A 24,077-nucleotide genomic window follows, 5' to 3' on the forward strand; every position below is an offset into this window, starting at 1 on the left:
CGTAAAACTTCCAAAGCAGTGGAAATTACTGTAACATTGTATCACGCAAACGTACAACATAAAACACGGAGTAACGCTACAACCCTCTGATACAAAGCGCTGTGATGCGCTTGCCGTTGCTGAGGGAAACGGTTATGACTGAGCAATAAAAAAAGATGATGTCGATATAATAGGACCAAAAACACGCATATTTCAATGCCGTCAATTACTGCTACGATTCCCTCTGCTTAAAAAAAAATTACACTATCGGAGCAATAAACTTTTTCTATTGGTCTCATAGTGATGCACAGCTACACAATCTTAAGAGTGAGTATATAGGATTTCAGTGAAGTGGTAAAAGCAAAGTGGAACAGAATAATATGCTCTTCTGAGTGAGGCCACACTCTCTCATTAATCATCACTTACGCCTTCAAGCAGTCCAATATAAAACGCCACACTAATGAGAGTTTGAAACCATACTACGGGTACTTCAGTGCTACAACATGCCTCTTGTGAAGCTTTATGTAACAGAGGGTTGTGCTTTTGTGCAAACTGTAAATTGTGTAACACACTTCGCTTTCACCACTTCACTGAAATCCCACACAGACACTTAGAAGACTGTACAGCAGTGCAGAGCTATCATGTCAGCAGGAACAGCTTGTTGTCCAGGTAGAGTAATTATTTTAAGCAGATGGAAATAGACTGACAAGCCAAAACATTATGACCGTTGCCCACAACGTCGATTGACGCCGCCTGATGGCGTTGCGGCCACGTGACGTGGTAACAAAAACATGTAAGCGGAGCTGACACGGACCAGGGATGACCCTAGCGAAGATATGAGTTGCAAATGGAGAAATCCATTGAGATAAGCGACTTTGACAAGGGGCAGATTATTATTACGCAGAGCCCGTGAACGGGTATCTCTAAAACGGCGAAACTGATCGTATGTCCACCTGCTATTGTCGTGAGGATCTTCAGAAATAAGTAGAGGCGCAGTGAAACTACCGCTAGGCGCTAAATGGTTGGACGTCCACTAGTCTTCACCGAACGCAGAGTTCGGGGACTTGCTTCCTCGGTTAACAGATCTGTGGCATCTCTGCCGAAAGAGCGCAGTGCGGGTACACGCGCGAATGTTTCGGAGTACGCTGTTCATCGTAACAATGTTGAACGTGGAGATGTGCAGCAGACCACACCCCTACATGTTCGCGTATTGACCCAACGACGTCGTCAACTAACGATCGCAGTGGAAACGGGACCATCGGAGTTCGAATGTCGATCTGGAAACGCTGTCATCGAGGTGAACAGCTGATCGATACGTGCTGCGCGCCACGGATGCAGGCTGGTGGTAGCAGTATTATGCTGTGGGAGACGTTCTCCTGAGGCTGCAAGGGGCCTGTGATAGTAATCAAAGGCACGCTGACAGCTGCGAACCGCCTGCATCCCTTCATGCTTGATGTCTTCCCCGACGGCAGTCATCTTTCAGCAAAATAACTGGTCGTGTCTCGGAGCCAGAACTGTGCTACTGTGGTTTGTTTTCCCGGCGACCAAATTGGCCTGATGTAAATCGTATGGAACCCATCTGGGTTGCTATTGGGCGCCATCACCGCGTCCGCATATCAGCGGCCCGTTATTTACGAGAATTACATGACCTGTGCGCAGACGTCTGCTGACACATTCCTCCACAAAGCTACCAACAAACTGTTGAACAGCTGACTTGCAGAATCATTGATGTATTTGTTTCCAAAGAGGGACAAACAAGCTATTAAGCAGGTGGATATACTGTTTTCACTCATCAGTGTGCTGCAATAAATGACGATCTTGACATTTGTATGTTTTTAGTCGTATTATATCGATGTTTTGTTTCTTAGCACTACGAAAGTTCCTTTCTTGCATCTTGAATAGGTGATCATCCATATGCCTGTCGTGGTAACACGCGCAGTTTTGCATACGAATGGCTCGTAACGCTGTTTTTAGGAGGAGCGATTTATAGTCTAAGCACATTTTCGTGCGATTCAGAGCGGTCAAGGTCACTCATTTTCCTTGGAGTACTCAAATTTGCCTTCTCCATAATAGTTCAAATGGGTCTGAGCACTATGGGACTTAACGTCTGAGGTCATCAGTCCCCTAGAAGTTAGAACTACTTAAACCTAACTAACCTAAGGACATCAGACGCATCCATGTCGGAGGCAGGATTCGAACCTGCGACCGTAGCGGTCGCGCGGTTCCAGACTTAAGCGCCTAGAACCGGTCGGCCACACCAGCCGGCTCCATAATAATTCTCTGACTACTTAGCGTCAGATACTCCTTACCGACGGCATGCAAGTTTGGTTTGTGACTGCAAATTTCCGTCTCTTAAAAACAACCCAGTTGCTCTATTCCTAATCAGAACGCACTACAGGCCTTTGGAGGGACGAAGTATCGGAGGTGAACCCTGGCAACAAATCAGTGATTACATTAAGAAGAAAATGTTTCCCACGCTAACCATCACCAAGGGAGCTAGTTAGCATAGTGATTGAAATACTGGGGATGCGACGTTCAGCCCCTTTAGATTGTTTTCCTACATTGCTGCTACTGATACGCAGGATGTTCGGAAAATATTCAGCCGATTTCTCGACACTGTATTTTGAAAGAAGCTAAAAATTTGCTTTTCATTAAATGCTATATACTTTTGTAGATGTGGCCCCAAATTGAACTCGTTCTTAGTTCGCAAACACACTTGATCATAAACTCCATCTATGTGTCAATAAATATACGTTTTTCTCTTAATAAAATTTAAAAGTGTTACCACAAAAAAAAAGTTTCAGAAAAAGTTGTCCTTGGAGGATAATACGGAGTAGTTGGCATATATGTAACAGGGTGGTAAAAATTCAGATAATGAGGTAAGTTTGGGAAAAATCATATTTAACGTTCACAGAACACAATTATGAAATTGCTTTTAATTTAAACGCTTAAAAGAATTACTTATGAGTTACAGAAACAATAATTTTATTCGATAGGAAATCTGTGAATTTCATTGATTTCAAAACAGAGTTCTGAAATAATAATTTGTTTATGCAGTAGAGGTTATTCGTCTACATTCTTCTATTTGCAAAATTCACAAATCTAATCTTCGTCCTTAGCACCTGCGCAGTCAAGGAAAGCCAAGTATTCCACATTACCCGACCCACTGTCTTACAATTAAGAACATAACAACTGGACAACTGTATCGTGTGGAGTTCTGCCCGCTCGTCTCGTGTAGGGTGCCTGGAGGATGCTGCCTTCTCGGAATGCTGTATAACAATTCAAGCAAATCGCATAAATAGTTTTTATTACAAATAAGAAGACTGACAGTACTTAACTTTGAATTTACAACGGTGTCGCAAGCGATGGGCGACACGGAAACAATCAAAGTCTTTTGCTGTATACAAGGTCCATGTAAGCAACTGACATGGATCACACGTCACTGCTGTCGTAGTGCTCTCCTAATACTGTGCTAATGCTGTCCGTCTAGGCCGGCCGTGGTGGCCGAACGGTTCTAGCCGCTTTAGTGCGCAACCGCGCGACCGCTACGGTCGCACGTTCGAATCCTGCCTCGGGCATGGATGTGTGTGATGTCCTTAGGTTAGTTATGTTTAAGTAGTTCTAAGTTCTAGGGGACTGATGACCTCAGATGTTAAGTCCCATAGTGCTCAGAGCCATTTGAACCATTTTTGTCCGTCTGGTACTGTGCTAGTACTGTGCCGGTGTACAACTGTGCTGCCGACGCTGGCAGGGGCGGCGCTTACGATTCACTTGGGCCAGATGCCGCTTCTATCGTGGTGACGTCCTCAGCGCGCTATTGGCTGTCGTCGCCTCACAGCCTTCTCTGAGGCTGCGTTCTTCATCATCGTGCTGTCGCTTGTGGTTACGCCTGAACACATCCATAGCTAAAAATATAGCGATACATAACGATCTACTACTCTTTTACTTAATAAATTGCATCGTTTTAATCGTTAGCGTAAATTTCCAATAATTGGTGCACATTTTCCAAAACTTACCTGCAAACATCTTGTGAAATTACAAACAAACAAAAAAAATTCTGCGCTGTAGGTCACACGATGTCTGGAGAGGAACTGGATTCGCTACACAACATCAGGAGAACATTCTGAAGCGGCTCTACCGTCTCCCGCATGGGAGCATTAGTGGACGGATGAGAAATTACGGCATTCCATATTGGTCATCTATTCCATTATGCTTGAATTTCATCTGTGTCTTAAACGTGAAACTGTCTGCTCCCGAATAGGCCATGAAGTCCCAAAGGTACCGACCGGCCGCCGTGTCGTCCCCAGCCCACAGGCGTCACTGGATGCGGATATGGAGGGGCATGTGGTCAGCACACCGCTCTCCCGGCCAAATGTCAGTTTCCGAGACCGGAGCCGCTACTTCTCAGTCAAGCAGCTCCTCAGTTTGCCTCACAAGGGCTGAGTGCACCCCGCTGGCCAACAGCGCTCGGCAGACCGAATGGTCACCCATCCATGTGCTAGCCCAGCCCGACAGCGCTTAACTTCGATGATCTGACGGGAACCGGTGTTACCACTGCGACAAGGCCGTTGGCCTTATACGTGAAGGGAGGTTAAAATCTGAGGTGAATTTTAAGTTACTCAGTAGATTATAAAGTTTTTTTTATTTTCTAAAGAACTGTACTATTTTACGAGAGTGTTCGTTTTATGCGGTTCTGTAGCTCATTGGTGTCAGACTATGGATCCACAAGCCTCGGGTTCCATCCCCGGGCAGTGTCAGGATGTTTATATGTCACTTACCACTTCTCTCTGCAGTGGCAATGTTTGATAAAGCGAAAAATGCCGAGTTACGCCGTGGTTCCAGCTCCACGTTAAACTGTAGGTCCGCCTATAAGAGGATGCGTAAGTCTGGTCGAAGGTCAGCTGAAGGTAGTGGTGTATCACTTCCAGTACGTCGATCAGACTTTGTTGTTCAGTCCTACCTGGTGTTCTTGACTGCCTTACCTTTCTTCTATATGTTTCACACGAATGCGCATACAAACGTTATGGCAGTTTTTGCAGTTACGTTTAGGACCACAGTTTTGATCTACTTTTCAAGGATTTTCACTGTGTCCTTCACGAGACGCACGACAAACATCCATACGACATCGAAACTTGTCCTACACTCTTGCGAGCATGTTTGGATTTGCTGATGTCGCTACACCACGTCGCAGATCACCGGAAGAGGAAGCAGGTGGACGGAATCCTTCACATTCTCCCACAACAAAATCATTTACAGCGTGATCAAGTGATCTTGGAGGCGAACGGTGTAATGTAGTACGAGACAAATGCTCTCGTGTGCAGGTGGCACTGGATTGGCTCTTTGTCTTGAAAAATTAATATTTTGGCGCGCCCTTGAAATTATGATAAAAGTTAGGTCTCCAATACAAGTGAGAAACGAGTGAGCTAAAGAGCTAGAAAATTTGGAAATTAGTGGTGAGGTCATCGGTCCCTAAGCTTACACACTAATTAATCTGACTTAAGGGGAGACGGAAGGCAAGTTTTATCCCTATTCTGCCAATGCTATAAGTGAAAAAACAATGAAAGTTTTACTGCACATATATAACATATATGCCTCAATTTAAAAGTAAAATGAACATAACACCTCTTATGGTTTTGAAGAAAAAACATTATTCTTTGACTAGTAAAATTTAACTTTTTTTGTACATTAATTATTATAAGGCAGTTTTTGATTGTTTGGTGGTTCTCAATTTACTTGTAATAACTTATTACCATCTGTAGTGCAAATCTAACAAATTTGATGTTTCTAACCCCATTAGTTTATCAAATAATGGTACTTGAAAGTAAAAAAAATGTAGTTTTGAGAAAAATCCATTTAAAGTTTAATATTGCAATTCTAGTATACTTATTGATGAGAATTACTTACCACTAATATTTTCCTAATGGAAAAACTAGTAGAAGCCAACCTCGGGGAAGATAAGTTTGGATTCCGTAGAAACACTGGAACACGTGAGGCAATACTGACCTTACGACTTATCTTAGAAGTAAGATTAAGGAAAGGCAAACCTACGTTTCTAGCATTTGTAGACTTAGAGAAAGCTTTTGACAATGTTAACTGGAATACTCTCTTTCAAATTCTAAAGGTGGCAGGGGTAAAATACAGGAAGCGAAAGGCTATTTACAATTTGTACAGAAACCAGATGGCAGTTATAAGAGTCGAGGGACATGAAAGGGAAGCAGTGGTTGGGAAGGGAGTAAGACAGGGTTGTAGCCTCTCCCCGATGTTGTTCAATCTGTATATTGAGCAAGCAGTAAAGGAAACAAAAGAAAAATTCGGAGTAGGTATTAAAATTCATGGAGAAGAAATAAAAACGTTGAGATTCGCCGATGACATTGTAATTCTGTCAGAGACAGCAAAGGACTTGGAAGAGCAGTTGAATGGAATGGACAGTGTCTTGAAAGGAGGATATAAGATGAACATCAACAAAAGCAAAACAAGTATAATGGAATGTAGTCTAAGTCGGGTGATGCTGAGGGAATTAGATTAGGAAATGAGAGACTTAAAGTAGTAAAGGAGTTTTGCTATTTGGGGAGCAAAATAACTGATGATGGTCGAAGTAGGGAGGATATAAAATGTAGACTCGCAATGACAAGGAAAGCGTTTCTGAAGAAGAGAAATTTGTTAACATCGAGTATAGATTTAAGTGTCAGGAAGTCATTTCTGAAAGTATTTGTATGGAGTGTAGCCATGTATGGAAGTGAAACATGGACGATAAATAGTTTGGACAAGAAGAGAATAGAAGCTTTCGAAATGTGGTGCTACAGAAGAATGCTGAAGATTAGATGGGTAGATCACATAACTAATGAGGAAGTATTGAATAGGATTGGGGAGAAGAGAAGTTTGTGGCACAACTTGACCAGAAGAAGGGATCGGTTGGTAGGACATGTTCTGAGCCATCAAGGGATCACAAATTTAGTATTGGAGGGCAGCGTGGAGGGTAAAAATCGTAGAGGGAGACCAAGAGATGAATAGACTAAGCAGATTCAGAAGGATGTAGGTTGCAGTAGGTACTGGGAGATGAAGAAACTTGCACAGGATAGAATAGCATGGAGAGCTGCATCAAACCAGTCTCAGGACTGAAGGCCACAACAACAACAATATTTTCCTGACCCATACTGAGCATCATCTGAACCATACTGATCTTCTTTTCTTCCCTTGGTCCCTCTTCTTTGCTGTCTGGCTTCTTTTGTGCATTTTAAATTAGCAATATCTGGTTTGCGGATTCTCCCTTTATCTATTTGCACCAACGATTTTGCAGTATTTCCACTAGATTGTATGCCCAATAATTCCATAACATCCAGTTTTCTGATTACACCATCATTGAAGCATAAAATAGCAACATAAACACCAAATTTGAGGGTTGTAAGCTGAATAAGTACGGTTTTCGGTAACCGGTTCCAAATGACAGAATTCACACATTCATTTAAATTTTGGGTTTTCCCATGAAGACATTTCTTCAACAACGTATCTTTACGAAGGTGTCTGAACACGGGTGACAGGACACCTAAGACCACGTGGCTACCCGCGCGGCGCTAACGAGCTAGGCTCAAAAAATGACTCTGAGCACTATGGGACTTAACATCTCAGGTCATCAGTCCCCTAGAACTTAGAACTACTTAAACCTAACTAACCTAAGGACATCACACACATCCATGCCAGAGGCAGGATTCGAACCTGCGACCGTAGTGGTTGCGCGGTTCCAGACTGAAGCGCCTAGAACCGCTCGGCCACAACGGCCGGCCTAACGAGCTAGGCGCACAAGAGAGGCAAGGGTATAGTCAAGAGTGCCCCAGGGAAGTGTGATAGGACCGCTGTTATCCTCGATGTACAGAAGTGATCTGACGGATAAGGTGAACAGTAATCTTCGACTATTTGCTGATGATATTGTGGTGTACGGGAAGGTGTTGTCACTGAATAAGTGAGACAGGTTTTTCGTCCGTGTGATGAATGGCAGCTGGATCTAAACGCAGAAAGATGTGAGTTAGTGCAGATAAGTAGAAAAAACAATCCAGTAATGTTCGAATACAGTATTACTAGTGTGCCAGTTGACACAGTCCGGTACATTAAGCACCTATTCGTAACCTTGCAAAGCTGCATGAAATGTAACGAGCGTGTAAGGATCGTAGTGGGGAAGGCTAACGCTCGATTTCGATTACGTGGGAGAGTCTTAGGAAAGTGTGGTCATCTGTAAAGGAGACAGCAAGGGCGGTTCAGTTTTGAGTACTGCTGCCCGCCAGGTCAGATTACAGGGAGACATAGAAGCAATTCGGAGGGGGGCTGCTAAATTTATTTCCGGTAGGTCAGATCAACACGAATGTATTACGAAGATGCTTCGTGAACTGAAATGAGAATCCCTGGAGGAAAGGCCAGAGAATTTAGAGAACCGGCATTTGAAGCTGACTCCAGAACGATCCTGCTGTGGCCAACGTACGTTTCGTGCAAGGACCAAGAACGTAAGAGAAATTAGGGCTCGTACGGAGACATATTGACAGTCGTTTTCCCCTCGCTGTCTTTGCTAAGAGAAGAGGAAGGGAAATGACTAAGAGTGGTATAATGTACCCTCCGCCACGCGTGAAGGCTTGCGGAATATGCAAGTAGCCGTAGATGTCGAGACCGGTAAGGGCAACCGCATGAACCGGCAACTTACAGCTAGCGATGGCTGTTATCACTGAAATAACCGCTTTCTGTTATATCGTTTTTTTTTTTTCGACGCCAGTTTAATCTCACTGCATCAGCCGCTCAAAATAACGAGTCTCAGAAATAACAGATTTCTTTTCTTTATTCCTGTTAGTTCCTGTAATAAACGTAGAAGTCGAACAAAGTCTGAAAAATTTTGACTGAATCAGTTTCAACATACACACAATCAAAACATTAAATCACCTAAGCAAATTAAAGAAAAATGGCTATCTTCGCTGCTTTCCTTGAAAAGTGATAAGTGATTGAATTCTACAAAAAAAAATCACCAGTATTCTCTTACTGGCTCTAATTTTTTGAACCTCTGCCCAAAACTCAAATTGCAATCGACAATCCTACCACTGAAATGAAATGATCGTATGGCATTGTTGGCAGGGAGGCCCCTTGCGGGGAAGTTCGAGCGCCGTATCGCAAGTCCTTTTTAGTTGACGCCACTTCGGCGACTTGCACGTCAATGAAGATGAAATGATGATGAGGAACACACAACACCCATTCATCACGAGGTAGAGAAAATCTCTGACCCCGCCGGGAATCGAACCCGGGACCCCGTGCGCAGGACGCGAGAACGCTACCGCAAGACCACGAGCTGCGGACAATCCTACCACTGTTTGGGTTTTACGATTACTCAGTTCTAAAGGGTAAAAACAGATATTCAACAATTCTGTTTTTCGTGTTAATTTGTTCGTTTTCAAGAACTACAAGCAGATAAAGGGTTATTATTTAGACACAGGGAGCAGACTAGCTACTTCATATTTTTGTTGAATACCGTGAATGAATTGTTGTTAAGTTCTTATTTCTGTCACCATAATTTCCTTACTCTTTCATTATTTCATGGACATGCCAGACAAATCTTTAATATTTTAAAGCATATGAAACAACGATTGCTCTGTGCACTACGCGTGTCCAGTGACGACAAACTGCCGTATACACGAGATGGGGCAACTCTTCCACACTGCAAGTACACAACAGACACTGGTACATTATTGCCTCAGTAATGTTGTAACAATTCTTATGCCTTGTGTTTGTTGTTCGTTTCTGTCATCATTGCCGGCCGGGGTGGCCGAGCGGTTCTAGGCGCTACAGTCTGGAATCGCGCGACCGCTGCGGTCGCAGGTTCGAATCCTGCCTCGGGCATGGATGTGTGTGATGTCCTTACGTTAGCTAGGTTTAAGTAGTTCTAAGTTCTAGGGGACTGATGACCTCAGATATTAAGTCCCATAGTGCTCAGAGCCATTTGTCATCATTGTTACTAAAACAGCTCTGATTAATTTCCCATTTTATACAGTAATGGTATATTTCAAACCAATGAAAATTTTAATAATAAGTTAAAAAAAAAGAAAACTGTTATAACCGCAAACAAACAAACAAAAGCCGAAAAATGACGGTTACTCAAAACAAAATACCGGTATCGGTATCGATTTTAACCAGTCAGTTTTTCCCATTTCTACTTATTGCTGCTGCAATGGTAAGCTTTTGGTTTCCATATGTAAGTTAAAATTCACCCCAAATTTCGTATTCATTCCGGTAGAGGATATAGTCATGTGAAATCGGAATAATCTTTTTGAAACATCCTGTACTTATCTCAGTACGCCCACATTCGATTTCCTTCGCATCTTTTCAAATGCGACGTAATGTAGCATAACTAGTAACAGTGTGTTGTCTCTTTCGTGTAGAAGAGGCGGCTTAAAAAATGTTACACGTAGTCCATAGAACGGACGCGCCATTCCCATTAAAGCCTTCGCTGGGGTTTTTTACTGTGATATTTCTTTACGTTTGGTGTAGGTCAGGAAACGGAAAGGAATTCTGCCTGCCGGGCGTCCTCAAAAGCGGGAGGATGCGGAGGAAGAAAGGCGCCTTTCCACGGGGCTTATTTGCGCAGAAACTATCGCCCCGACTTTTAATTAGCGCCGAGAGCTGAGGCGGCATGCCCCTTTTATCTTTACTACTCGCGCGATAAGTCCCTCCCGCCATAAACATGGCGCGGACGACGCCGCTTTTTGCGCGTGCGCAGCTCCGCGCCATCGGGGCACGGGATCAGCTGACCGCGCAGGTAGTTGCCCCTCTGGCCGCTAGATGGCGGGCAGGTGGCGGCGCCAAGTGGTGACGGGCGCGCGCGAGCCGTCAGTCTGCTCGGTGTGCTGGCCGCGGCGGCAGGTGCGAAGCGAGCCGCCGGCTGCCGCTTCGCGGGTGTGAGTGACGTCGCGATACGCAGCGCGTGTGCGTGGACCAGTGTTTTGGCGCCGACCGCGTGATGGCAGGCCTCGCTCTCGTCTGACCTGGGCAGACGGTCCCCGAGACATGAACACTCACCACACACAGGTGAGTCGACACGACGAAAGGCGCCTGGTTATTAATTTCCTCACACAGTATTATACTGAAGTTTGAAACCACACTCGTCGTGTTGCTGGCCTACAGTGTTATTTACCAATAATGTTCAATGACCACCCGGGCTGTCGCAAAAATTCGATTCACATTAACTTAGCTGCAAACAGATATCTCACTCAGTTAATTAGCAACACGATACGAACACTTTATTGCAATGCATATCTATACATACAGCTATTGTACTGTACATACTCGGAGGGAACAGCTCTTGTCGTATCTGAACTGCATGACAAAATATTACTGTCAAATATCATAAAATACAGCTGTTAAATAGTCACAAAGCTCACGTCTTGATTTGTCCAAGACGTAATCTTTACATGAAGAAAAACTTTTTTTCACGACTTAATAGCAAGCCAGAAATTTCAGTTTACCTGAGATGATCATGGTCCCAGAACATACGTTTCCTCTTCCCGGGATATTTTTATCGCTATTTCCATACATTGAGATAAATCTGTTTAAAGTACAATTACGGTAACCGCAACAGAGAAATGAATGGGACATTGTTACACATAATATATTTCTACTATTGAGGAATAAATATGCCATTTTTTAGCCATACGTCAAGCTGATGAAACTAGTATTTCTAAAGTTACCTATTTTACTTATCAGTATTGGGGTGCCATGGAGCTTAAAAGACATTACCGCTGCTCAAATGAATGAACACCAACCTCATAGACAGTTATGGTGGGATAAGGAAACAAATATCTGCTACCAGATGGTAGAAGGTTCTTATTTATCGTTTTTCGCTCTCGGAGAATGATTGTTCATTATCAACTGCCTTCAGTTCATGCACAGCGATTGGTGCAGATTTCTAGCAATGTAATCTCAATATATTCCTCACACGATCACGTAAAATCAAATGGTACTGCAGTGCGGAAAAATTAATATTGAATCCGCTGTCACCAGCCGAACTATAGGCATTTTTATGGGATAAAGACCAGGAAACTGAAATAGAAATACGAAATACGTGTTAACTTATGCACCATATGTGAAGAGAGAATAAGTTTACAGATACTGCAGCTCTAAAACTGTTGTATCCAGTGGCCTCCGGTACCATCGTGTATTTCTGCACGTAATGCAACCATTCGACAAAAAATATCAAACTCACACACTATTACTGAGTAATAAAATTCAAAGCACATACATTGCTGCATTCACAGTAGAAAAATAGAGAGAGTGTGGAGAAAAGAGGGGAAAGAACATACTGGAAAAGTTCTAGTTGCTAAAACAGATGAAAATTCTGTGGAGTAGCAAAAAGCTCTACAGTGAAATATTAGAGAAGTCTGAGACATAAAGCAGAAAATACAAGCCAGGTTCTTCTGTGCAGAAAAGTACGAAAAGTGTGAAAAAGAAGACTATACAACACCGAAGAAGGAGAAAATTTTAGAATTAAAATGAAATACTTCTAAAAATTTTCAGAGAGAAGGACTATAAACGGAGGAGAATTTTCCATGACATGATGTCGGAAGAATCAAACAGTAGAGGGAAGGAAATGCATAGGATACAAATCGAAGGAACATATCTTGAGTAACAGTTTTAAATGGTCCTCGATAGACGGTTTCAGTAAAGGTAAAGACTTATTTTCCGTTACTGGAGCTTTGTTTATATGTATTCACTTAATTTTACCGATAGCGACAGTTTTTTTATGTGTATCACGATACGTTTAAGAATTCTGAAGACCCATCTACAGGCTGTTAACGAATTATGTCATCATTATTTTTGTGTGCCCATTCCCGCTGGTCTGCTTCTGTTAGCAGACTTCAGGTGTAAGCAACAGTTCACAGGAGGAGACCAGCGGAAATAATGACGAAATAATATTTTAAGCACCTGAAGATGCACCTCACGGTCCGAAATCCATATTGTTTTAAAAACTACGTTTGCACCTGAAAGGTGGCGTTCTTTCCTTTGAATTTATTTACATTTTGGTATTTAAAATGAGACTTTTATCCATTGTGGATGTGGAGCACTGCGACTGTGGTGTGAACAGGTTTTCAGAAATTAAAATGAATCGTGTGGTTAATACGTAGTAAGTATGAAGTTGCACGCTGTGTTTTGGCGAAGCTTTTGTGGAACGAGAGCTACATAAGCGGCAAGATCTCATTCATATCTACACTCTTTAAACCAGTTTATGGTGTGTGGTGGAGGGCACTTTGCGTACTACAGTCCGTCCCCCATTTCCTGTTCCAGTCTAGAATTGTGTGCGGGAAGAACGACTTTTAGTAACCCTCTGTGTGAACTCGAATCTCTTCGATTTTACCTTGATAGTCTTTTGGCGAGATACTCATAGGAGGAAGTTGGTTGGTTGGTTGTTTCGGGGAAGGAGACCAGACAGCGAGGTCATCGGTCTCATCGGATTAGGGAAGGACGGGGAAGGAAGTCGGCCGTGCCCTTTGAAAGGAACCATCCCGGCATTTTCCTGGAGCGATTTAGGGAAATCACGGAAAACCTAAATCAGGATGGCCGGACGTGGGATTGAACCGTCGTCCTCCCGAATGCGAGTCCAGTGTGCTAACCACTGCGCCACCTCGCTCGGTCTCATAGGAGGAAGAAATATATTGATTGACTCTTATAGGAACATATGTTCTGGGAACTTTAACAGAAAATCATACCTTGAAACATCACGACTATCTTGCAGCGCCTACCAAGACTACAACGCTTTTGTGATTGCTAAACGAACTTGTGACGAAACGAGCTGGAGTTCTCGGCGCCGGCCGCGGTGGCCGAGCGGTTCTAGGCGCTACAGTCTGGAACCGCGCGACCGCTACGGTCGCAGGTTCGAATCCTGCTTCGGGCGTGGATGTGTGTGTTGTGTCCTTAGGTTAGTTAGGTTTAGGTAGTTCTAAGTTCTATGGGACTCTGATGACCTCAGAAGTTGAGTCCCATAGTGCTCAGAGCCATTTTTGTGGAGTTCTCTGCATCTCTGAATCTCCTCTATCAGTGCGAGCTGGTACGGGTTCCAGACCGACGAACAAGATATTATGAGCTACGTGCTTTGTGAATGGACTAAACTTCTTGAGGGTCTTCGAATGAATCTCAGAATGGCATCTGCCTTCCCTAGGATTAGTTTTATGCGGTTGTTCCACTATAAATCGATCCATATGCGTAGTCATTGATACTGAATGGATATCAGTGACTGTTCGGTAAGCGTGCATTCTTACTTTAACGGCTGTTTCGCCTATGTACACGCGAAACGTTGGATTTGTTTATGTCGAATGTCTTCCTGCATTTCGCTACAATCTTCCAGCCTTGCGACTTCTCTATATACAACAGCAGCATCTTCATGGAGATTCCGAAGTAATCTGCTTGATCCTTTACAGTAGTATATTTTGAACAGTAATGGTCAGACAACATCTCAGAATGGCATCTGCTTTCCCTCTGATTAATTTTATGTGGTTGTTCCACTTTCAGTCGCTCCATATGAATATTCCCAGATACTTAATGGATATGACTGTTTGGAAATCGTGCAATCATACCGTAACTGCTTTTTCGCCTATGTATCTGCAAAACGTTACATTTGTCTTTGTTGAAGGTCTTCCTGCATCTCTCGATAGTCTAGCAGCATCCTCATGGATCTTCCAACGTTATCTGCTAGGTCCTTTACAATATATATTTCCAACAGTTGTTGTTGTTGTGGTCTTCAGTCCTGAGACTGGTTTGATGCAGCTCTCCGTGCTACTCTATCCTGTGCAAGCTTCTTCATCTCCCAGTACCTACTACAACCTACATCCTTCTGAATCTGCTTAGTGTATTCATCTCTTGGTCTCCCTCTACGATTTTTACCCTCCACGCTGTTCTCCAATACTAAATTGGTGATCCCTTGATGCCTCAGAACATGTCCTACCAACCGATCCCTTCTTCTAGTCAAGTTGTGCCACAAACTCCTAGCTGGCCGTGTGGCCGAGCGGTTCTAGGCACTACAGTGTGGACCCGCGCGACCGCTACGGTCGCAGGTTCGAATCCTGCCTCGGGCATGGATGTGTGTGATGTCCTTAGGTTAGTTAGGTTTAAGTAGTTCTAAGTTCTAGGGGACTAATGACCACAGCAGTTGAGTCCCATAGTGCTCAGAGCCATTTGAACCACAAACTCATCTTCTCCGCAATTCTATTGAATACCTCCTCATTAGTTCTGTGATCTACGCATCTAATCTTCGCTTTCCAACAGTAATAGTCGGATAATGTTTCCTTGGCGTTATTTTTAAATCTGAAGATTTCTTTCTGTTACGTTTGATGTTGTGTACTGTATTTATGATGTGTAGGGTAATATGATTCCTAAATTGGGAGCGAGTTATAGTCGTCAGAAAACAGCGGCAAGGAATCGCAACGGCCGTACACGATTCACGTCTTCCAGGGACACTGTAGCCGTGTGAAGTTCTCGCGCTGTCCAGAGGGTACACGCCATTCATTGCCTCGGCGCGAAAGCCGGGTGTAGGCCCTCCAGAAGACTGACCGTCGGCCGCGGTTTTCCCGCCTCCTCCGCCTCTCCCGGAGTTCCCTTTGTATTTGTTTGCCGTGTCTTTTTGTGACCGTGCGCCCCCACGACGCTCGCCTACCTACCTGGCCGGCGTAGGCGGGGCAGCCTCTCGTGGAGTGTAGTGAGCCGAGCCGAGGTGAGGTGTAGAGTGTAGTGAGTAGTGTGTGGCTGCTGTGAGCGGCAGTAGGCCGGCGGTGAGCGGCGCGGCCGAGGTTTTGTCGGCTGCATTCCTGGGCTGGCCGGCTAGCGGTCCGCCTCCCGACCTCATCGCTCCGGACACAGTGCGCGCTCCTCTCGACCACAGGCTTGCCCGCCTGGGGCAGGTGGCGGCGCAGCGCCCGTAGCCACGTCGAGTGCGTCGCAGAGGGTAGTTGGTACTCGACCACGAAGTAGGGCTTCCTCTCGTTCTACACTACTGGCCACTAAAACCGCCACACCACAAAGATGACTCGCTACAGACGCGAAATTTAACCGACAGGAAGAAGATGCTGTGATATGCAAATGATTAGCTTTTCAGAGCATTCACACAAGGTTGGCGCCGGTGGCGACACCTACAACGTGCTGACCGATTTCCCATACACAAACAGCAGTTGACCGGCGTTGCCTGGTGAAACGTTGTTGTGATGCCTCGTGTAAGGAGGAGAAATGCGTACCATCACGTTTCCGACTTTGTTAAAGGTCGGATTGTAGCCTATCGCGATTGCGGTTTATCGTATCGCGACATTGCTGCTCTCGTTGCTCGAGATCCAATGACTGTTAGCAGAATATGGAATCGATGGTACGGCAAGAAAAAAGGAATAAAAGTGAGATAGTGTTAATACTTTCATCCTTCTTTACCTACTCAGCAGATGACGTGTCACTGAGCACATTTGTGCTGTGCATGCAGTACACGTGAGGTCCCTAGTTGTTTCCACTGCCCTGTGTGGAATACATAAGTTCTTGTACACTTCACTAACCTGCTGTCTTCATGATGATGATGATGATGTCCCCAGCGCAGAAAACAGCACGCAGGTCGTGGATTCTTTTTCTTGAGACTGAAATTAACTTCGCAAGGAACTGCTGCTACGAATAAACTATAACTCATTTGGGATGCCACTCGCGTTTTTACTGATATAGACACGAGAAACTATTCTCGATCACAACGTGTTGAACATATCTTTCCACAGTCATTATATCTGGCTAAAATAACATGAAATACATCCTGCCATAGACAACATGTTTGTCTACTGGAACGGTCAGAACTGGAGAGCCGGACTGCCCGAGACATTTCGCGCGCCAAGCCAGCAAGGCGTGACCCGAACGCCACCGAAGTGCATCGTCAGTAATATCGTCAGTCTTTTGTTTTAGTAATACTTCGATTTTAATAATTTTGAAATGACTGATTGATAGCTGGCTGTTGAGACATGTTTACTTAAAACATGAAGTAATTTGGATGACAGGTTTAATTATTAATAATAGCAACTAAAGTTTAACGTTTTGGCGCCCTACCGCCGAACACAGCAGCCAATCACAGAGCAGCAGCATCATGCAGGCGGTCTTTCTCACGGGAATGGTACCGAATCTGTCACCGGTACCTCAATCCCCCATTGCGTCATCTCTATGCTTCTTGCATCTCCACTGCCCTGGGAATAGCTTCCTGAAGCCTAATATGATGGCTGAATAAGCCAGAAATATTACATGGGTTCAGGAGCGTAATGCGGAACGCCGTGCTGGATCCCAACGGCCTCGTATCACTAGCAGTCGAGATGACAGGCATATTACCCGCACGGCTGTAACGGATCGCGCAGCCACGTCTCGATCCCTGAGTCAACAGATGGGGACGTTTGCAAGACAACAACCATCTGCACGAACAGATCGACGACGTTTGCAGCAGCCTGGACTATCAGCTCGGAGACCGTGGCTGCGGTTACTCTTGACGCTGCATCACAGACAGGAGCGGCTGCGATGGTGTACTCAACGACGAACCTGGGTGCACGAATGGCAAAACGTCATTTTTTCGGATGAATCCAGGTTCTGTTTACAGCATCGTGATGGTCGCATCCGTGTTTGGCGACATCGCCGTGAGCGCACATTGGGAGCGTGTATTCGTCATCGCCATACTGGCGTATCACCCGGCGTGATGGTATGCGGTGCCATGGTCACACGTCTCGGTCACCTCTTGTTCGCATTGACGGCACTCTGAACGGTGGATGTTACATTTCAGATGTGTTACGACCCGTGGCTCTAGCCTTCATTCGATCCCTGCGAAACCCTACATTTCAGCAGGATAATGCACGACCGCATGTTGCAGGTCCTGTACGGGCCTTCCTGGATACAGAAAATGTTCGACTGCTGCTCTGGCCAGCACATTCTCCAGATCTCTCACCAATTGAAAACGTCTACTCAATGGTGGCCGACAACTGGTTCGTCACAATACGCCAGTCACTACCCTTGATGAACTGCGGTATCGTGTTGAAGTTGCATGGGCAGCTGTACCTGTACACGCCATCCAAACTATGTTTGACTCAATGCCCTGGCGTATGAAGGCCGTTATTACGTCCAGAGGTGGTTGTTCTGGGTACTGATTTCTCAGGATCTAGGCACCAAAATTGCTTGAAAATGTAATCACATGTGAGTTCTAGTATAATATATTTGTCCAATGAATACCCGTTTATCATCTGCACTTCTTCTTGGTGTAGCAATTTTAATGGCCAGTAGTGTATTTGCGAAAGCAGGGCTGGAGCAAAGACGGCTTCAATGCCCCGCAGCGCGCTGCAACTAATGTAATTAATATGGGAGAGATTTGTGAGTGGCTGTATTGCACTGAGGTGACAAAAGTCATGGGGTACCTTCTAATATCGTGTCGGACCTCCTTCTGCGCAGGGTAGTGCAGAAACTCAACATGGCATGGACTCAACAAGACGTTGCAAGCCCCCGCAGAAACTTTCCATAATAGCGAAAGTATTGCCAGACCAGGACTGTGTGCACGAACCGACCTGTCGATTATGTCCGACGGGTGTTTGATGGGATTCACATCGGGCGCTCTGGGTTGCCAAACCATTCGTTTGAATTGTCCAGAATGTTCTTCAAACCAATGACGAACAAACATGACCCTGCGACATAGCGCATTGTCATGCATAAGAATTCCAACGTTATTTGGGAACAAGGCGTACACGAGTGCCTCAAGATAGCTGAACGTAACCTTATCCACTCAGTGATATGTTCAGTTGTATCAGAGGAGCCAGTCCATTCCATGCAAACACAGCCTGCGACATTGTGGAGCCTCAACCAGCTTCCACAGTGCCTTTTTGGCAACTTGGGTACACGGCTTCGTGGAGTCAGCGCCACCCTCTAACCCTGCCATCAGCTCTTACCAACTCATATCGGGACTCCAGTTCTCTAGGGTCACGAGCCCAGGAGAGCCGCTGCAATCAGTGTTTCGTGCTGTTAGCAAAGGTACCCGCGTCGGTCGTGTGTTTCCACAGTCCATTAAAGCCTGATTTCGCCTCACTCTCCTAACGCATGCGTTCATCGTACGTCCCAGGCTCATTCCGGCGATTATTTTGGTCAGCGTTGCTTGTCTGTTAGCACTGACAGCTCAACGCAAACGCCTCGTTCGGATTTTACGTGCAATGTCAGTCACCCTTAAATAACTCCGGGCCTGTTTTATAACTCCTGATAGGCTATAAGAGCCTTTATGAACCTGATGATGGTCCGTGGACCGAAACTGGTTGTTCAATGACGAAATATGATCAGCAGCTCTAGGCGGTAAATCACGATGTTCTTCAAGTATTTACGAGCTGTGGTGCACACCACTTTCTGAAAATAACTGTCATGTAATCTGAGATACGATCTGCCCGGTCAGTCGGGCTGGAGCGAAACTGGTGCTTCAATTTTGGGCGACCGGTGTATCGGATCTTTCTCTGAGATAGGTTTTAACTGTTTGAAAAAATCCTCCTCCGTTTGGATCTTACTCGCAAAAGAAAAAAAAAAATGTTTCTCTGTGAGGTTTTGATGCGCGCAACTCCCATACTTTCAACTTGTGCGGTTCAAGGCAGATAAATGGACAAAGTGAAAACAAAACTTTTTTTATCCAGTAATCTTGATCTGTTGTCGAGATACAGTGGTTTAAAGTCGAGCTAAATTTAGCACATAAAATTCGTTCTCACATTAACTGAATCCGCAGAAACGGTTTAAACTGAATCAAGTAAATCAAATATGCAATCTAATGGTGAAATTGAAAACACAGTTTCCAAAATCTAGCTTCATTCGGATTTTACGTGGAAGGAAACACGTTTTTTAAGGGCTTTATGCGCCGTCACTTCTGTTTTTTTAAAACTTGTACAAATCGGTTCAAATTTTTTAAGACCGTAGACAAATACATGTCATTAATGGTCGTCCTGTTATTTTATGAAAGCTTTATCCGTTGCCGCGATGTAGGCAACATGGTTGGGAACATAATAAAAAAAAGCTTTACCTGGTCAGTCGTCGTCCGAGTCAACAAAGATCTTCATCGGTTGCCAAGCTACGGTGGCCAAAATTATGGTTGAGTAAAAATTGTCAACCAGAATGAAAGATGCACCTGTCAGAGTACAAAAAACGCGAATATGTCCAAGGAAGTGTTAGGGATGTAAAAGAAGGGCTTATCTGGCAGCTTCGAAGACAATTGAAGCAAAACATCTTGAAATATTCGCGATTTTTTTGTTTTTGTTTTAAGGAGTTAAGCCCATTTCCTCAGTGTAGTGAGCTCTCTTAGACCCACCCCCTGTTACGTGTGTGGTTAGAGGTGTAAGAATAAATAAGACAAATGTATGTGCTTCTAGAGAGTGGGATGCATCCAGAAAAGGAAGAGTTCGAGGGTCGGTGTGCATCTGTAATAGTAAGTGTCCCAGAGTGGAGACGCATGCTTCTCAAACTATTAATAACAGGTTGTGTCACATTAAACGACATGAAAAATGCTGTGTTGGTTGACATGATGGCATGTGCCATGTTACACGACATGGCATAATGTATCACGTCACCTTACTTGACACGATGCATTATATTACGTGATACCGGGGCTAACACTGAAAAGTAAAAAAGCGTGAGTATGTCGAGATGCTTTGATTTAAATGTCTTTGAAACTGTCAGATAAGTCGGAAAGCTAGTTCCATTCTTTTACAACCCTAACTCTAGCCACGACATAGCCGCCTCTTTGTTGCTACAATAGGAGCATTTTTCTGTCTGATATTACTTTGTGACAACAGTGACGGATTTGATGAATTTTCTTAGATGACGCCATTGCTTTTATATCGCTTAGCGTGATGAAAATGCTTTTAGAAATCTGATGATGGTCCGAGGACAGCAACTGATTGCTCAGTAAAGAAATTTTATCAGCAGTTGCTGGAGGTTAATTAAGACGTTCTTCGTGTATGATGGGTAGTCTTTTTTCCGTATTTCTACAGATCTGAAAGCCTATTGATGACACTGAAACCGCTCATAGCATTAGAAAGATGTTAAATCTAGGCGCACAATAACGTTCTTTATGTAGTCACTGATCGTGGATGTTCTCCATAAACAACAACATTACAACCTAGCAAGGTCGCTGAGTACTTGTTAGATATTGGGAAATAGGTATAGCTCTCCAATTCACCCACTAAAATAAAACGCCCGAATGGTTCTGAAAGCGTCCTGCCACTGAGTGTTTCTTGGACCTTAGATCTGGAGGTTCTCTGCATCACCGTTCGTCGGTTTTAAACATACGCGAACGGTGTGATCTTCGGCTTTATAAGACGTAAGACAAAGGCACGTGGACGATGCAGTGTCACTGTTGTTGTAATGTGGTAACTCCAGCAGAAACAGTGTTTGTTTGCTTTCATTAATACAGCGTGATTTTATTGTGCCGTTAATCAAAAGTAATGTTTCCAAAAGGTCGGCTTCTCGTGACTCTAGGGCCGTATACTATAAAACACTATCCTGTGATGGATGGTGCCATAATCAGAGTGCGTGCAGCTTGTCAGCTGAGTCGTTTCAGTGCGTTAGTAAAATGCCGTCTTCAGCTGTACATTCGCGCTGTAAAAGTGCCGTTGAGGGGCCCCGCGGGAGATGATGTCGTACGTAGGCCGCAAGTGCGCCTTATCTTTGCCCTTGCCGCCTCCCTATCTTTATGCTATCGCCGACAGTATTTCACCTTATCTGACTATTAAGCCGTACACTCGAGGCGCAGAACACCTCCCGCCTTGCTTTCATCCGTATTACTCTCTTGCTCGTACCGTTGTAACGAGGACCGTATATGCCAGTACCAATAGATGTACTGAAATTTATTTACCCTGTCGATTGTCGTGTAAGCAACGGTTTAGTTTCTGTGCGTGTATTTTCTGAGCTCCATATTTCTCAAGCCGGTGAGAGTAATGAATATGAATATCCGAAACCAATTACCATTATCCGCCGTTGCTTGGGCGATAGTGTGTCTTACAATAGACACTTTCTGAAAGCAGATAACGTGGAAGTGAAAATGATAGTATAAAATACAAAGCAAACTTCTGGAAGCAGTCACAAATTATTTTATTAACAGTGTAACACACATTTGGCGCTTTTAACCCTCGTCTACCGTTAGGTATAATTTACATACGGTTAGCGGTATCTGTGTTACAGTCCTTACGAGTCACGTTATTATAGAGTTACATCTGTACACGCACTCGTTTCCACTGCAAACAGCAACTATCTAAAGCCAAGAGTTAAAACCTCTTAACGCATGTTAAGCTACTAATGAAATTATTTGTAACTGCCACCAGAGGTCATGTCCTTTTTTTTATTAAATTAGTAATAATTATCTCGCATTCTTTCGTCTTTTGTGAAGTATCCTCCTTTTTTCTCGTTTTTTGTGTTGTCGAAAATCAGCAAATCCCGACAGTCAATTATCTCTGAAAGAAGACACAAGTGATGAGTAATTTTTTCTGTTCTCTATTCCTCTTCTCGAATAAGTATCCAGTGACAAGTGTTTTCGTTGAGCACGTACAAAATCGAGGAAAACACGAAGTTCAAGGTTTGAGACACAATATTTTCGTTACTAATTTATTCCATAGCAAGATTTGGTAACCCCACTAGATTTCTGATACAATGGAGCATATTTCCTCGAATATTTCTGCTTTTTTTGTTATTAGCACAAGCAAAATATGAGATATGTCTATGGCCTAGTCTGGCTACCAAATATCTGAGTATCACGCTAGTGAAGCAAAAGTGGAAATCTGTCGCCTTAAGTACATAACCCTTGCGACTTAATAAAATCATTTCTTTATATCCGTTATTCGTTCCCCTTTATTCGTGATTTCTCTCTAGAACAGACGTATTTTTTGTAACTATTAAACGAAGTTGATCGTGACAGTCGTAGAGACGTTAATACCAGAAACTTATATTCCCTATTGTCCTAATTCTATGATAATGATGCACAGAAGGAATTTCTGTGAAACAATTAACACAGCATGGGAATATATTTGTGAACAATTTTAACTGCTATTCGTACGAGTTCGGTACTGATTTTCGTATAAGGAATTGGTGCCTCAACTGAATCTTCACATTATCATCTTCCTGAAAGCTTGACATAGTATAACATCCAGTTCAAAAAAATGGCTCTGAGCACTATGGGACTCAACTGCTGAGGTCATTAGTCCCCTAGAACTTAGAACTAGTTAAACCTAACTAACCTAAGGACATCACACACATCCATGCCCGAGGCAGGATTCGAACCTGCGACCGTAGCGGTCTCGCGGTTCCAGACTGCAGCGCCAGAATCGCGCTGCCGCTTCGGCCGGCTTAACATCCAGTTGATTAGAGTCTTTTACACTACAAGAAAATTATTTCTACGATCTGCCGCCTGTCACTGAATACCGTATATGACGTATATGATTCTGGTAAAGAGTATCTTACACTACTGACACGATATGAAGTCGAAGGGAAACAATCGGCAAATGAGCGACGAAAGATTTGAGACGTGGAATAAATCTGTGTTTAATTTTTATGCGTTCCCTTCACAATGAGTACGCTTTATGCTATAGTTTCTAAATTTCGATGATGCGGGATCTTACCTACGAATGTATTTCAGATCCAATAGAATGACAGAACGTGCCGTATAAAGTTAAAATGACGGCAGAGAATACGAGAGAGAGGCTTTTCAGGTTTCCCACTCGTTTAGAATACTTCTTACCGACGTAATTTTAGTGAACGTGAACTAAATTTTAAAAAATTAGCAAAGAACGAAATTTACATTGTTTAACAACTTGCAGGTGATTAGCGTGTCGAATTAAACCTCACTAAATAAGTGCCGACTTTAGAAATCTCTGTCTAGATATCGAGACTCGGGTTTTTCGTAGTTTTTGTGTATCATTACAGCTGGAAACCAAAAGTTTTCAGTACAGTTGATTTCTTTCCCGATCCTCGTTATTTGTGATGCTCCTTTCACGTTTCTACGAAATCAACTGAGTAAGCATCTTGTTCCATTAAAAAACGTAGAGGTTCCTCGCTGTTGTTGAAAAATATATGCATATTTTATAAAA

The 24,077-nt window shown here is 43.8% G+C and overlaps 1 protein-coding gene and 1 pseudogene across 1 annotated transcript in view; one reads left to right on the forward strand and one right to left on the reverse strand.

Annotated features, from left to right (window-relative positions):
* The window catches only part of LOC126262595 (SH3 and cysteine-rich domain-containing protein 2-like), a 562,394-nt gene that overhangs the window by 208,659 nt on the left and 329,658 nt on the right, over positions 1-24,077 (forward strand). The window lies entirely within an intron of this gene.
* Positions 4,435-4,552, reverse strand: LOC126263987 (5S ribosomal RNA; annotated as a pseudogene).

This window comes from Schistocerca nitens, chromosome 6 (assembly GCF_023898315.1).
Source record: "Schistocerca nitens isolate TAMUIC-IGC-003100 chromosome 6, iqSchNite1.1, whole genome shotgun sequence".
Taxonomy (NCBI): Eukaryota; Metazoa; Arthropoda; class Insecta; order Orthoptera; family Acrididae; genus Schistocerca; species Schistocerca nitens.